General features: G+C 37.7%; 1 long non-coding RNA gene across 3 annotated transcripts in view; it reads left to right on the top strand.

The window, feature by feature from the left end:
• Positions 1-15,129, top strand: part of LOC122806589 — a 727,223-nt gene that overhangs the window by 650,856 nt on the left and 61,238 nt on the right. Inside the window, exon 4 of one of the 3 annotated variants that reach the window (XR_006365526.1) lies at positions 3,708-7,837. The exons of the other annotated variants lie outside the window; for them this stretch is intronic. This is a non-coding gene — a long non-coding RNA (uncharacterized LOC122806589). Of the gene's footprint in view, positions 1-3,707; positions 7,838-15,129 lie in introns of those variants that run through there. 3 annotated transcript variants of the gene reach the window in all.

The raw sequence follows: 15,129 nt of genomic DNA, 5'->3' as shown, positions 1-15,129 counted from the left end.
AGAAGTAAACTCCTTTTCAGTTGAATTAACAACAGCAAGCACTTACATTTCAAATTGGAAAGGAAAAGACAGATTTAACCAAAGTTCACCATGACTGTTACCTCCTTTCCACTTTTCCCCACCCTAATCCACCCAAGTTCCACAGTCAATTTTTGAGAGGTAAAAAATTAAAATGACCACAAACAGAGGAGTGTAATAGACAAGACAGTTCAAGTACACAAAGTGTGTGGGGGGGTGAGTATGCTTTTCCATATGTACCCCCCCCCCCCATACACACACACACAAACATAATATTAAACTTTTCCCTGTATGGTGATATCTTTTTACTGTTTTCTTCTACTGTATAAAAATTAGCTTTCATTCAGATCATGTGTCAGATAGTGGGTTTGCCTGCTACGTCTATTTTGTTGAGCTGGGAGGCAGTGAAAGAGCAGTGTATGAAGGGGTAGACCTCAGAGGTTTAGATTATCTTCATTTGGGAGTCTACTTCAACAAAGCTGCAAGGAAAAGGGTGAATTGTCTCAACAAGAAAACATTTTACTTGAAGTAAATAGGTTCATAGTTTAGTAGTAGGCTAGCTGCCTTGCTAGCCATTTTAAGCCTAGCTAGTTTCCCCTTTTAGTGCTTCAATTAACCTATCCCATTTGGTATCACATTGACCTTGCCCATCCTGTGGTTGATTAGTCTAGCAAGACTAACTGGGGCTGTACCATAGATGGGTTGAGGGGACCCATGCATGGGATGAAGCATTTAGGAGCTGCCACTTTCTGTTTATAACATAAGAAGTAGTCCTGGGTTAAAATGTTCTATTACCCAACCAGAGAACCAGTTTGCACTTGAATGTGGACAGGGATGAACTTTGTTTTACATGGATGAGGAGTATGTTCCAGAGTAGCGGTATCCAATGTGAGATATACCTGTCCATCCAAACCATTGTGTTGATGTTGCAGAAGACGTTTAGATCCCTAGACTGAGTATTTCTGATGGTATTTGACTTGCTGATGTGCAGTAAATCCATCAGCATTCGGTCAGAGGATGCCTTGTATGACAAACACAGGTTACCTCTTAGCAGTCTGTAAGATACAGATAACAAAGTATAGTGACAGAGCTTTGAGTCAGTCCATGTAGGACAAACCTTCTCCAGAGATGAGGCCAGAATATGAGCGAAAAAGTAATTGACTCCATAAACCAGCCACAGGACCTTTATAGTTCCAGTAGCTCAGTTTGCTTGGGTAGGCTCCTAAAAAGACCTTAATGTGTACTCGTGTATTCCTTTTACAGCTATGCTGACCTCTGACAACCAGTGTGCAAAACAGGAACCAGACACCCACAGGGCATCCTTCTCAACTGTCCCTGATTTAGCCTCTCTCTCTCTCATAAATTTATTATTTTCTGGTAAATCATGGAGGATTACATTCAGTCAGGAAAGTCAAGTCCGTCATTAGATTAGTGTTAAGAGTATTAAAAGTTAAGAGAATTAGAATGATACTTACATATTTCCTGGTTCTGGGCCTTTGTCCCACCTTTATTTTTGGTTTTGTCCAGATGTCTACAGCAAAAAAGTTTAGAGGTATGCGACAGAGATAGTGGATGGCTGATAATATTTGGCTAAAAGGCTGACATATCCCTGTGGCCCAGTCCTATCCTAGTTTCCTAGAGCAGTGATCCTTCATTTACATGTCTGTTATGCACATGCCTCATACAGCTGTATATATTTTTATTTCAGTTTGCCTCTAAGTCATGATTTCTCATTCTGTTAGTTTCACATTTTTTCCTTTTTTGCTGTGGATCATTTCATGTAGTCCATTTCCCTCGCAGACCAACATTCAGTATTGATACGTTTTTACTCAACTGTTTTCAACATGCATTTTGGGAAGAGAAATGTTTTCCCAGTGCAAGCCACATGGTGGCAGTAGCGGACTATTAACAGTGATCCATCAGCTACTTTTCCTTCTGATAGTGCTAACAGACAGGAAATGAGAGAGTTTGTCTATTTTTTTTTTTTTGGGGGGGTGGGGGTTAGAAATGGAGTCCAGAAGAGCTTTGAAATAATCTAGACTGTTCCTGCAGAATTATGACAGTTGTGAAATTCAGGAATATCTGGAACAAAAGCTGGGTGTTAGAACTTTAACAGGCTCCTTTATTTTATGTTCACTGAGTCTGTCTTGTCCCAGTTATCCGTCTAAACATTTGACCCCTCCCTCCTCACTTACCCTTACACATTCCATTGAATGAAGAATTATTCTGAAATAGGATAATGATGTTGTTTTTTTCCCCACCATACTGGTTTCCCCCTAGTAACTAGAACTCTCCACATTTCCTATTTAAGTTGGTGGTAAAATCATATGAGACTTGTTTTTCATAACATTGTTAAAATTCTTTTCATACTTCAGTTATCAGTGGCTGCATTGTACATAAAGCACAACTGAAAGTTAAATGAAGTCCCAGTCTAAGTAAAGTGTTTGCTGTTGCCATGGCATTTATTGTGCAAGCATGTGTTGTTACACAAGAAACTCCAGCTCTACTCAGTGGTATACCGCCTGCTCAGAGGCGATCTTTGCCTGACGTATAAAGCCATGTCTATCCCGGAATTAATGGACATGCTGCACCTCAGAAAATCCAAATCCCATCGAGCTACGCGCTCGAGAGACTTGAACCTCAGCACTGAAATAAATAGGACATGCTGGAGGGACAGATTCATAACCTAGAGGCTACCTTCACTCTGGAATAAAATCCCAGTCCAGGTTAGGCACAGTCCCTCATTGACTCTCTTCAAGAGGAATCTTGAGTGGATGGGAGATCGTAGGTTTACCCCGGGTATCACTTCTGTGTCACTGTTAGACAGAGGCACAGTATACTAACCTCGAAAAAGGGCATAGCAAAATTAATTTAAAATGGGTGACGAAAGCCAAACACACACTGGCTAGGCTTATAAATGCCCTAGGGCAGATAGTCTAGTATGAACCTATGAACCTATGAACCTATAAGATAGTCCATTTCATTTGTCCCACTATCTGTCTTATCTTTATTAATCTTTGTTCCTTCAGATGGCCTAACTTGTAAAACTGCATGACCGATTTTTGTCTTTCAGAAGTGACTCACCTTGTAAAGCTACTTGACTTATGTACCTCATATATGTGAAGTATTCCTGTATGCCTGAGACATGCTTGTTTATATTGTATTTCTGTTATATGTTGCTATAATATTTTTGTTAAGCTCATTTACATATTGTTACCAACGTACTACTTAAACTAAGTTTACTGCTTGTACCTTAGTAATGTTTGTTTTGTTGTGGAACTTTTCTCCTCGGGTCTCTGCTGAAAACGGGGTTTTTTCAACCCAGTCGGACACTACCCAGTTAACAAATGTAAATAAAGTAAATAAATAAATTTGCTGTTATGTAAGGGGACTGTTTCCACCTTGGATTTCTCTTGTAAAATGACCTTTTTCTATCAGTGGTACCTCCACAGATACAGTTAAGTAAACCACAAAAGTCCATCAGAGAAATTTGGTTTTGGAAAAAGAATGTAAACCACCTAATGCTTTGCTGATTTATGCATTACTTACAGATTATACTTGCTGTAATATCTACAGATCTGATACACAGACCATCAGTAATACTCACCTAAGAAAATCAGACTACAGCAGTCCTAGGAAGATGATTACAGGGTTTTTTTTTTTTTAACTTTTTCTTTTTCTCTCTCAAGTAGGTAATCTTAATCCTCCAGTGTGACCGTTCAGTTCGTAGATACCCGGATCTGCCTGGAGCCATTTCTCTTCAGATTAGCAATGATGTTAAACAATCTGCTTATAGCAGTCCATGTCCAGCGTCTTTTCTAGTGTCATTGTGATGATAAAGACTCGGACATTTTTCAGAATGGTGATCCATTTTTTGCTTTCATTACTTTTTTGTGGAATTTCTGTTCTTCTGCCACAATAAAGGGCCCAAGATGTCATTGTGCATGTTCTGTGGGGTCATCATCCTTTATTTCAAGTCACGTGTGCCTACACGTCGGTCAGAAAATCACAAAGTGACATTCAGGGTCTGCACTGAAGGATCATGCCTCCCTAGAGAAGTAGAGACATATACCTAGTTTTGCTTAGTCTTCTTACATTGACCCCAATAACTGGTATTTATTCTGAAGCCTCTTGCATGTGAGAAACATATCCATGTATGTACATGGAAGATGCAATGAAAATCTGAGTTGTGTTCTTTAAAGTAACCTCAAAACAGTTTCAAGTCCAGCCAGGTGATCGAAGCAAGGTGCATTTGCTAGTGCTGACTCCATACTAAGATGTACAGTTGTTAGTAGTTTGCTACTGCCTAGACAGTAAATATACCAAGTACTAGTGCTCCTGTACTTCTGGGTGGTGCAAAGTTACATTATTTGAATAATTGGTTTCTTACTCCAGGATGCTGCAACTTAAGAAAGAGTTAGTATATACAGTAATGGGAGTGCAGAAGTTTGTAAAATAAACTTAGATGAGTTTGCCAACATTTTCCAGATTTTTGTTTTGAATCAGTCAGCTCTTCAGTTATTAACATTGTCTGTATTTCAGCTACAAGCTCCTCTGCAAAAATATTTGTTTCAGATTAAATATTTAGAGATGTAATACAAGTCTGCATAACATAACTTGTATTGCTTTAATCCTTTGCATTTATATTCCAAAATTGTAAACTTTTATCACAAATAAGAAAAAAAAACGTAGGTTTAAAAGTTTGCTGTAATAACCAAAGCTATATTTACTGTTCATATTTGGTAGTGATACAGATGAATAAAATCTTTGATTAGCATATCTTAGGTGACTGACAGAACTGGCAGGAATAGGTGTGTTTGCCTATCCTGAGGGGGAAGCAGAGCAGATCCAGCCCCAGAATACAGCAGTCCCCTTTGTGAAGGGGTTATGATGCAGTTGACATGGCCAGGGGGTGAGTGTTAGGCTCAACAAACCACAGATTGGAGGTAGCCTTTAAAGGTGGGTGTCTGGAAAAGTGAACCCCAAGGGAGAAATCATCACCCAATCCATGGTGTGTGATTAGGGCCATCACAAATGTTCTCATTACTGATAACACAGGAAACCTGTGGTTGCACGAATTATCGCCCCTCCATGGATCTTGTATCTATGGTCATGGAAAGCTTCACACCAGAGAGAAGTGAAGAGGGAAAAGAAGAGAGGATTAGTAATGGAAAAGTTGAAAAAAATAAAAAACAAAGTTTTAATTACCTGCAATGCAAAGGATTTAGTGTAGAAAACAAAACTCTGGTAATATCACAGCACGATGAAACAACGAGTCCCCAAACCAAGGAGGAACAGGAAGCATCTGATGACTTGCTACATGATGATGCTCTGGTACCTTCAGTAGGAAAGAAGTACAAAAGTTCATTAATATAAATAATTAGGACAGATTACTGTGCAGCTAAATTTAATAACAGGTAAAATCTTACCACAAGAACAGAGCAGTAAGTAAAAGAAGGGAAGAAATAAGATGCCATCATGGGAGCATTGAATAGAGAACAAAACTGAAACAATTAAGACAAGAAGTGTCACTGTTAGAAGAATATAAAGAGGGAACAGATAAAACAAAATGCTTAGAAAGATAGACATGGTAAAAGCAACACACAGTGTCAGAACAGACCATGATCTGTCATTCAGTGTTGCAAATAATAAACTAAAGATAATCAGCAAAGGCTGGAAAAACAGTAGATATGCAAATAAATGTAAATGAACAGTACAAAATGAATAGAAACATCACCAATAAAAAGAAATAGACATGTTTTGAAGAATATTTATAAAGACCCTGTGAAACAAAGATGCTGAATGGACAGAAAAACTAAAAGAAACAGTAAGGATTTCAGATGTACTGGATATGAAATAGGATGAAGTTAACGACCAGAGAAATTGAAACAAAGTTAAGAAAAGCTTCTGAATGCTTCTAAATTGAAAACCCTAGTCCCAGATGCAGTACATAACTTCTGGCTAAAAGTGTTAATATCTTTACAACATAAAATTAGCACTGAGTAAGGATTACTTATGTACACATCCCAAACAGACCTCAACCTGATTAAGAGGAAAAACATTACTCCTACTTAGAGTAAACCTGTAAGCCATCTTAAAAACTATAGACCAACAACTTGTCTTCTGATGTGCAAATTATATACTAGAATTGATGCAAACAGAGTTTATAATCATTTAGAAGAAAACTCAAAAATGGCAATAGAACAAAAAGGTGCAAAAAAAAAAAAAAGTAGTCATATGAAAAAAGGGTCATCTGTTGCTAAATAAAGCTATACTAGAGATTCTTCCCCTTCTCAAAATTGTAACAACTATGGCACAGCTAGATTTTAGAATTTGATGGCATCCCACATTCATGGATAAATGAGTGCTTACAGATGTGCGTAATACATCCTACACTGATCAGTTACATTATAGTGACTGTGAAATAGTGGCAAGCCAATCTGCAGTTAAGCCATGACAGAGGGCAATGTATTATCCCTAGGATAAAAATTCAAAAGGGGATATTCCGAGTTGATTTTTTTGTCTTACCCTTAACCCATTAAACAGATAAGGTATTGGTTATTTGGCTCCCAGAAAGCAGCCTTGCTTAAAGACTTCTAATCTGCATTTTGTGTATGAATTAAAGCTGCATAGTTAATCAGATGAAGAGTTGAAAGCACAATTGCAAGTGGGTAAAACTTTCTCAGATGCAACATGAATGTCATTTGGTCTTGATAAATGTGCAAAATCAACGTTTAAATCGGGAAAGTTTTAATCTCAAAAAAATATCAATTTGAGAAGGGGATGGGATTTAAAACCTTGAGTAGGAAGGAGTTTATATTAGTTTGGAAACTGATAAAGAACCAGCAATAAAACATGAACAAATGCAAATAAAACTTGGTTAAGAATGCTTCAGAAGTCTAAAACTAATTTTGAAAACAGACTTAATAACTAGGAGTAAAGTCCAAGCTGAAAATTGATTTGCTCTTCCTGTTCTAATTTATAGTTTTGGTGTGATCGACTGGCCCCAAAAGATATTCGATCAATTTGGCAGAAAAGCAAAAAGAATGCTTCACACTTATCAAACAATATATAAAATTCAGTGTATACCAAGATTATATAATCCATGCTGTGAAGGAGGTTATGGGCCTCCTTGAAATTGATTACGTGTATAGATCTGCAGTTGTGGGACTGCATCCATATCTGCCAACCTTGTCAGATCCAAATGCAGTGAAAGTTTTAAAACATAAGGAGAGGGATTGGGGTTTTGTGTAATGGTTAAGTTGTTTACCTCACAAACACAAGGTACTGGGTTTGATTATCACCATAGGGGAATTAGCTAGGCTTACAATGTCCCACAAGGCTAGCTAGCCTAGTACTTAGCATGAATTTAAGGAAGTCCAAGATAATCTCTGCATAATTTAGCAGAAGCATTCCAGTGTCAAGCAGGAATGGAAATCGAACCAGAATTGTATAAAAATCAGACAGGAACTGACTGTCCCAGAATAGCAAATTAAAGAATGTAAGAAGGAAAGAAATGTGGAAAAGCCATAAATGTAGTGGCAAGTATAGAGATCTCTTGGAACAACCACATGTTGATCAGGATTTGGTGGCACAGGAATAGTTAAGGAGAGGTGGGTTGAAATAAAAGGATGAATGGTTAATAATGGCAACCCAGGATAGTGGACTATGTACAAGTTGGTTTGCAAAGTCCATTGAACATGTGGGAGAAATGCATGTAGGTTCTGTAAAAAGGAATTGTAAGCAGCTGCACATTTTGTTGCTGAATGTGATATACTTATGGCAGAGGGCCTGTACACTGAAAAGCATAATAATGTGGCAAGACAGTTGCACTGGGAATTGTGCAAACACTATAGTATAGAACAATTTTATTTATTTATTTTATTTTACATTTGTTAACCGGGAAAGTCCGACTGGACACACATCCATTTTCAGTGGAGGCCCGGGGAGATAAGCTCCAGTAGCATGGCATACAAGAAATTTCAAAATAATATTATACAGAGATATAAGTTCCTTGGAAACAAAAGTCAGGTATAGTTTAACAATTTATTAAGTAAAGTATTCAGGTTAAGATTATACAGTAATCCAACAGTAGGGTTTGAATAGATTATAAAAAATAGACATAAAGGCATTAATTCTTTTTTTTCTCCTAAATTGTGAGTACTCTCAATATTTCGTTACAGAAATAGCTGGGGTCATTAAACTTTACAAAGAAAGGAATTGGGGGCATTTAGTATAGAATTTGAACAAGGTATTGGTGCAGATTAGCCTGGGGAGTAGCATGAACATAGCCAATTGTTTGAGAAGTGGGTTTTCAAGAGTTTCTTAAATTGAGTAGTGGAGAATAGTGGAGGTTATTTGGTTAGGTAGAGAGTTCCAGGTTTTGTCAATAGTGCAGGCAAAGAGAGATTTGCCAGCGTCATTTTTGTGTCTGATAACACTTGCTACGTTCTGAGAACTAGATTGTAAGGCTTTGGTAGGGATGTGGGGGGTTAATTAAATATTGTAGAGCAGGCCGGTTTTCTGGAAGGTAGAAGAGATTTTGTGCTATTGTGAGTTGATTGACCAGAAGTAGTTGCGGTAGCTTGAGCCAATTGAGTTGGTTAAGGGCAAGACAGTGGTGGGATTTGTAAGAGGCTTCAGTAGTGAACTTGGCTATTTTGTTATAACAAGATTCCATTTTGTGCAGATCACTTTGGCGGAGATTAGTAAGGATGGGAGAGGCATAGAGAAGGACGGATAAGAGATGAATTCTTGCAATAGTAGCTTTGGTTTGTTTTGTGATGAACTGTTTGTTCCTATGGAGAAGTCATAGCTTTTTTATTAACTTTCTTAATGGTTTGTGCTATATGGATGTCAAATTTGAGGTTATTGTCTATTTCTACACCTAACAGTTTATTGTGTGCAGTTGGAGTGATTTGAATGTTATCTTTGGAGTGGATGGTGAAACTGTTGTTGAGTGGGGGGAGCATGACCTGGGCCGAAAATAGATTCATTTTTTTGGGGTTAAGAATAAGCTTGATGTTTGAGAACATTGTTTCGGCTAGAGTAAAAGTGTGTTGGGTGAGGGTTTGTAGTTCATTTAAGGTGGGGGCGGCACTTTTAAGGGTGGTGTCATCTGCGTATTCTACTACTGATGCTGTGAGGAGGAATTGATTTGGTTGGTATATAGTGAGAACAGTAGTGGGCCAAGGATGGATCCTTGAGGGACACCTATGGATACTTGTAGCAGGGGGGACAGCTGGTCTTGCCATAGGACTGCCTGCTGCCGACCAGATAAGTAGCTAATAAACCATGATATAGTGGAGGGGCTGAGGTTTAGGGTAGATAAAGTTTGGAGAAGAATATTATGGTCTACCATGTCAAAGGCTTTAGATAAGTCTAAGAAAATGAAAGATACAGAGAGTCCCTTGTTTCTATTGTGGTTAACTATATCTGTAAATGACAGTAATGCTGTGGTGGTGTGGGATGGTCTAAAGCCATGTTGGGTTTTGGAGATTAAGTTGTTTTGTAAGAGGTACTGAAGTAGTTGAGAATGGACAACTCTTTCTAATATCTTGGATAGAGATGAGAGAATTGCGATTGGGTGGTAGGTGGTGAGTTCTAAGGAGTTACCCCCTTTGTGCTCTGGAATAATATGTGATGTTTTCCACAAGGTGAGGACTTTGATCTCCGTGAGTGACCTATTTATGAGGATGGACACGGGATAGGCTATGGTGTCTGTTGCTATCTGAAGAAATTCAGCTGGTAGGCTGTCAGCTGCTAGTGTGGTTGGTTTGAGTTTCTTAAGGAGCTTGGAAATTGCTTTAGTGGATACAGGGTGTAGAGAAAAGTTGTTGTTATTTTTGGTAATGGGGTGTGTTTTGCTAGTAGCTGTGGTACTAAGGGCATTGGTAAGGGTTTGAACTGTCTTGGTAAAGAACTTGCTAAATTGTGTGGGAATATTGTCATGGTTGTTTGGCAGTACTGGGGTTGGGGTAGTGGCTTTACCTGGGTGGATTATACCATTTATTGTAGCCCAAAATTTCTTTGGGTTATTGGCATATTTTTCTTGCGTGTTTTTGTAGTAGTTACTTTTGTCTAGTTTGATTTGTTTTTTGGCTTTGCTGCGAAGTTCTTGGTAGGTTTACCTCAGGTTACTGGTTTTGTTCTTTTGATATTGACACCAGGACAGATCCCTCTCTTTCATTATAGGCTTGGTATCTTTAGTTAGCCATGGAGCATAGTTAGTTTTCAGTCTTATAGTTCGTGGAGTGGGGGGGCATGATAGTCTAGGATTTGTAGGAAAGTGGAGTTAAAGTACTGTACGGCCTCATCTGGAGATAGTAGTTTTAGGGGTTTCCAGTTAGAGTTTTGCAGTGAATTGAAGAAGTCAGTAGTTTTAAACATCTTTTTATTACGTATTACTCTGAGCTGAAAAGCATTGGAAAAAGGAACCAGAAAGCCTTATAGAGAATAAAGTGTATATCACATGGAATTACCCATTACCAACATTTCAGAAATTAGATGCAAGAAAACAAGATACAGTAGGCCATTAAAAAAAGCAGTTTGATCAGTGAAGTTGCTACACCTAGCGATTAGTGACCAACTTGCAGAGAAACAAAAAAAATCATACAATATAAGGATTTGCAGTTGTAAACAAGAGCAATGTGGAAGAAACACAGACCTTTCCAGTAGTAGTAGGAGCAGTGGATCTAATAAAGAATCTGCAGTCATATTTAGATATGCAAATGTGTGGGAAGCAATGTGCAGAGTAGATTGCCTCTTTTCAAACAAAACATTAAACGACACTTCCAAAATCACTGGCTTTGTTCCTGTTGTAAACCTGATTAACTTTCCACTATTACTACTTATCTTAAACTATCTCTCTTACTCTTGTTTCACTCTATTCTCCACTAAGCTTTTTCTCTTCTCCCCTTTCATCCTCTCCCTGCTTCTTTCCCTGTTAACTATCTTAACCTGCTTTCTTCGCCTCTAACCCTTTATATTCCCTACCCCACTCTTATTGTTCCACTTTCATTACTTATTATCTTTGTATCTTTATCTCCAAGTATTTTTATTTCCTGTATGATGTTATTTGGAATTTCTCTGTGTGTGGTAGTAATTAATTAATGTTATACTAACTTATTAGAAGACTTTTGAAGATTTTTGCTGTTTTTTACTAACCTGTTTTCTAAATGTCTTATTGTTATGTATGTTGATTTTTATGTATGTATAGATTTTTTACTTCTGTGGAGCTTTTCTCCTCGGGCCTCTACTGAAAATGGAAATATATCCAGCTAGACTAGCCCGGTCAACAAATGTAAAATAAAAATAAAATAAAAAAATAAAAATTTTATATCCCAAGTAGTTCACTGTAAAGTTCCAAATACAATACGAATCAGGTTCAGATGTCTCCTCAATGTAAACAGCCTATGCAGGCAATTGCTGACACCCAAAACCAGCGGGTGTGTTCCTCTTCCTGGTAGTACAGCCACAAACTCTTGTTAGTACCACTCCACAAAACAAAGGCTTGTCATGCACAATCAAGTAAATACAAGCGTTAAGCGGAGGTTATAAATATTTATTAAATAAAAACGGCAAGCGCTTTCAACTTGTGGTCTTCTTCAGGCCAATAACAACTAAAGTGCTTGGTGCAAACATTTAAATATACAAACATTAAAAATGCAGTGATGTCACATCCTCAATTAATTGAAGTGCATACATTATTTAAAAATTAAAGGGACAGGAAGTACTGCCCTAATTTCAAGCATAGCTTGTTGTAAGCAGCTTCTAAAATCATAAATAAAACATAAAAAATGTATATCGAGCATAAAAATATATGGCATGTATATATAGTCAGCCATGCTGTGTTGCTAAACAATCAATCTTATAAACATGCTTTATACATAAAAAGAAATAATATTTCTATTCTTTTAACAGAGCTAAAATGTGCATCCACGCATGTCATGTGTGGAATGCATGCATCCAAATATCCATGTCATGTGCTAATAGAAGTGGAACAAAGATATGGAACTATGATGTTGCATGTGTGCATTTATGAAAAAATATGTGTAAGCGGATAACGCATAAAATATATATGTGTATGTCTATATGTGTAAAATGTACACATATATAAAGACAGTTGACAATAAGACCATGTGATGTTATATCAAATGCCCTAAATGAATGCTGTGCAAAAAGGGGGACAGGAGTGGGGGTTGTGAGGGGGGGAATAACAAGATTGAAGAAAGTGTGGAGGGAGGGAGGGTTGGAGAGGGGGTGGGGGGAGAAATGACAAGATTAAAGAAAGTGTGAAGGGAGAATAAAAGTGAGGGAAAGAGGGGGGAAAGAAAGTAAGGAAAAAAGTGAACGAAACAAATAGAAATGTCAAGGCATAAATGGATAGGTATGAGATATATGGTGCTCAATGGCGTGGTGACCTAGATTTCAGCATGGGTTTAATGGATACCCTGTCATTGAGGCCAGGGTGACAGTCAGCTCTAAGTCTGATAATCCATTTGATCTCCTTTGCTTCAGTTAAATTCTGGATGTCACCTCTCCTCAACGTGGGTTCATTCACCTGTATCACTTGAAACTTAAATGTGTGTTGTTTAGAGGTATTAATCACATGTTTCGACAATGCACTGCATGGTGAAGCCACTCTGATGTTGTATATGTGTTCTCTGATTCTCTCTTTCAATTTGCGGTCAGTTTTACCTATATAACATGCACAGCACTGTGTGCAGGTCGCTAAATAGACTACATGTGTAGTGTCACAGGAAGCCGCAGTTGTAAAAACAAATTCCTGTCCTGTGTTCGGATGTGTAAAGCTATCTGTTTCTTTGATGAAATTACAATAATTGCATCTATTACATTTCTTAGTCATGCTGCTTGTTACACATCTCACACTTTCACATATTCTGTTCGGTCCACATAACATCCTATATAGGTTATATTTATTCTTATATGTGAACCTAGGAGAGTGATCAATCACTCCTGATATATCTAAATCAGTGAGAAGAATGTCCCAGTGCTTCCTATAAATGTCCTTCACATATCTAACATCCTGTGTGTAAAATATTGGTATCCTAAGTCTATCACTGCTATCATGTATTGCGTCCAATTCTTTGCATCCATCATTCCTATTAGCAAAGTATGGAAACGCTCTACCTTTCCTCAGCTCATTTATATCTTTCATGTTAGCATCTATTTCATCAGGTGAATAACTTCTATCCAAAAACATATTCCTCAATTCAGACATTCTATTATCAAAGCTTATATTATCAGAGTGTAATCTAGATAGCCTCATAGCTTGTCCTCTGACAATGTTGTTAAAAACATGTGCTGGATGAATGCTACTACGATGTAATAGATGATTACGATAGCAGCTTTTCCTATGCACACCTGTGTTCAAGAGGCCACTCTGCAATCTCTGAATATAAACATCCAGGAATGATATCAACTCTATTGAGTTATCCATTGTAAACCTGAGATAATTCGTGTGGGTGTTTATATCTCTATGGAATTCTAAAAGTTGTTGTTCGTCTCCTTTCCAAATAATAAAAAGGTCATCAACGAAACGGATGTAAAATGACACATAATTCTGATATGCAGTGTTCACAAATAGATAGTTAAACTCCCAGCATGCCATGACAAGGTTGGCGTAGCTATTGGCACAAGAAGTGCCCATAGCTACGCCATCCTTTTGAATGTATAACTGATTGTCAAAAATAAACACATTGTTCATAAGTACTAGCTCCATGAGTTCACAGATAACTTCAATCTTGCTCATAGAGAATGTACCGTCCTTCTCTAAGCCTTAACTAATACAGGTAATGCCATCCAAATTCGGAATGACAGTAAATAAAGACTGTACATCTAGGGTGACTAGTATATCCCTCTCACCTTCCTTAACTGCATGTGTCTTGTCATATTTTATTTTATTTATTTTATTTTACATTTGTTAACCGGGCTAGTCCAACTGGATACATGTCCATTTTCAGTGGAGGCCCGGGGAGAAAAGCTCCGCTATCTACTACATTACAAGTAAGAAATAAAAAAAATAAAAAAAAAAATATATATAACATGAGTAGGAACTGTTTTGTGTCTCTCAATATGTGTTCATACTTATTAACGATTGGTCTCAGTAAGTATTCTAGATAGAGCGATATGGGTTCCGTTACCCACCCTCTCCCGGCCACAATTGGTCTCATTGGGGGGTCTCTCCCATCTTTGTGTTTCTTGGGCATCCCTTGTATACAAGGTATGATTGGATGTTCTACAATAAAATATCTGTAAAGTTCTTCGTTAATTTTCCCTTCAAGTAATAGAACTTCAAGTTTGGTAGTGACCCTATTCATAATTATATTAAGTGTATGTGTGTCAATCTTCTCATAAAATTTTGTATCTCCAAGCATCAAATGCATCTTGGTTTTGTAGTATTCTATGTCCATCACTACTATGGGGCCCCCTTTGTCGGCCGGTCTTAACATAATGTTACCATCATTCCTTAAGTTATTCAGTGCTCTTCTCTGTACGGGGTTGAGGTTCCCTGTCCACTTCTTACTTTTATTAAAACTGTCATTTGCATATAGATCTCTCTCCACCAACTTTGAAAATGCTTCTATCAATGGATGGTTATTCGGGACATATGTGCTAGGTTTCCTAAATTTATGTAATTCTGATGTAGTACCAGAGAAATCAAGTTTAATGTGTAAATTACGAGTAAACAATTTAAGATCAATGATATTGTCAGTAATATCACTTTTCTGAGAAGGAATGTATGTAGTACCTTTCTCTAATACATAACATTCATCCAAGGAAAGTGTTTTCTTGGATATATTCCAAATTAATGATTCTTGCTCCCTTGCCATAATTTCTTTATAGTAGGTCCTGGCTGTGGATGGTCTGCTGGCCTCTTTCTGTCGGCCTCTGCTCATTGACCGTTCTCTCCCCCTCCCCCCACCTCTCCATTGTGATGCAATTGGGAAAGGGGCTGTATGGGGGAAGCCATGGTTCGATGTGCTATCCAAGGGTACATTTGATTTTTTCTTAACTACTTCAAAACTACCTTTGCTGGTACTATCACTATTTGTATCAATATGTTCACATATGTCTATACGAGTATTA

Source organism: Protopterus annectens, chromosome 7.part0 (assembly GCF_019279795.1).
Source record: "Protopterus annectens isolate FY-2018-M chromosome 7.part0, PAN1.0, whole genome shotgun sequence".
In the NCBI taxonomy this organism is placed as follows: Eukaryota; Metazoa; Chordata; order Ceratodontiformes; family Protopteridae; genus Protopterus; species Protopterus annectens.
The sequence above is the reverse complement of the archived record's forward strand: the minus strand, read 5'-3'. Positions and strand labels throughout refer to the sequence as shown.